The sequence below is a fragment of the Sitophilus oryzae genome, unplaced genomic scaffold (assembly GCF_002938485.1).
Source record: "Sitophilus oryzae breed Bouriz unplaced genomic scaffold, Soryzae_2.0 scaffold_857_pilon_pilon, whole genome shotgun sequence".
Lineage (NCBI taxonomy): Eukaryota > Metazoa > Arthropoda > Insecta > Coleoptera > Curculionidae > Sitophilus > Sitophilus oryzae.
This window is the reverse complement of record NW_022147480.1, coordinates 4,588,982-4,590,666: the sequence shown is the minus strand read 5'-3', so window position 1 is coordinate 4,590,666 and position 1,685 is coordinate 4,588,982. Positions and strand designations below refer to the sequence as shown.

Here is a 1,685-nt window from a genome sequence, read left to right as displayed (position 1 = left end):
AACTTATAGTGTATATTACTTAAGAGAAAATAGTTTATATGATTGTATGAAACGAGTATAATCATCACAGCTACTGGTTAAAGATAATTAATAACTTTTTTTAATAATTTTTATACATTAATGCATGTAAGTTTTTGATATATATTTTTTAAATAAATCTTTTTAGTGCTTATTGTTATTATTTAAGAATAATTCCATGTTAATACTGAGTTATAAATTTTATGACAGAAAAGGTAAGCTCTTCATAAATTTGTTTTGTGTCTGAAATTATATTTTTTTCTCTTTTATTTCAGGTTCAATGGAGATTTATTTGTTTAATATTAAGAAAATACCAGTATATAAACATTGTTTTATTTCAAAATTTATTTCAATAAAGCTGTTATTACTTTTATTGAGCTTTAAAAAATAATATATTTAATAAAATGTATGGTATCCTGTCTTTAGACGGTTTTAAGAAAAGCACGGTACAGGGGGCGTAGCTCAGATGGTAGAGCGCTCGCTTAGCATGCGAGAGGTACCGGGATCGATACCCGGCGCCTCCATTACTTTTTTATTTTTTTTTATTATTTTATTTAATTAAATTTTCTCACAGAATCCAAAAACCTCCTTCCAACAGCACAATTTTATTTTTCGCTGCTTTTTTTTGACTCGGTGAAGGGGTAGGTTGCTCTTTTGCCATCTCTTCTACCTTTTTTTCATTCATACACATTCTATTTTTCATCAATAAATTCGTTTAATATACAGGGTGGAAAAAATAAATCGTCTTTAGTCCGCTTGAAAATAATTTAATTTTAGATTTTGAAAATAGAAATAATTATGTATTGTGTTTATACAGGGTGAGTTTCCTACGATGTTCTCTATGGGTATCTCGGAAACTACTGGAGATAGAGAGTCGGTTAAATGGGTAAAGAATTGCAGTTTTGTGGGGTCATAAATATGCGCCTTTCAGATTTTTGAAAATGTTCATGGCTTACTAGATATTTCGAAAAAAATCAAATTTCGTCTATTTTGAAAATTGTCCATAATTCCATTATAATCTATTTTAGACAAAAACTTTTCAGATAAAAGTTGTAGATAATCACAACCCTAATGAGCTTGTGTTCTCCGATTTTTTCTAAAGCTTGCCATTTTTGACATATGACACAAACATATGTTTTTTTTAAATGGAAACCATAGTTGGCCATGACTTCATAAAAAGACGTCAAAAACGTCATATCTTTTGCTGTTTTAATATGTTAAAGAAGTACAAAAAATATTTGGTTCAATGCTGCGGAGAATGTAATTATAAATTTTGAGCTTTAACATTTTGAAATATGACTTTAATCAAAACTAAATCCAACCATCTAAAAAAATATTAAACAAAACGTTATTTTTAACACCCTGTATATTAAAATAGGCAAAAATATACTTAATTAAATTTATTTCTCTGAAGAATAAAGGAATATACTATTACTCAAATTTATTTGATGTAATCACTAAACCAGATGAACTTTTCCTCACAATCATTTTCTTTTAGATTATATGATCGTTTATTTCTGTGATATCTGCGGCAGAAGATACCAAAACAAGTCCTCTCTGAAGAGGCACAAGCGCATGGAGTGCGGTGTGGAACCCAAGTACCAATGCCCGTGGTGTTTCAGGAAATTCAAGCACGAGCACCACCTGGAACAGCACAGAAACGCCAA

General features: G+C 29.5%; 1 non-coding gene across 1 annotated transcript; it reads left to right on the top strand.

Moving 5' to 3' along the window:
• Window positions 1-469: 469 nt before the first annotated feature.
• On the top strand, window positions 470-542 carry Trnaa-agc. The gene has a single exon. It is a non-coding gene; the product is annotated as a tRNA-Ala (tRNA).
• Window positions 543-1,685: the final 1,143 nt, after the last annotated feature.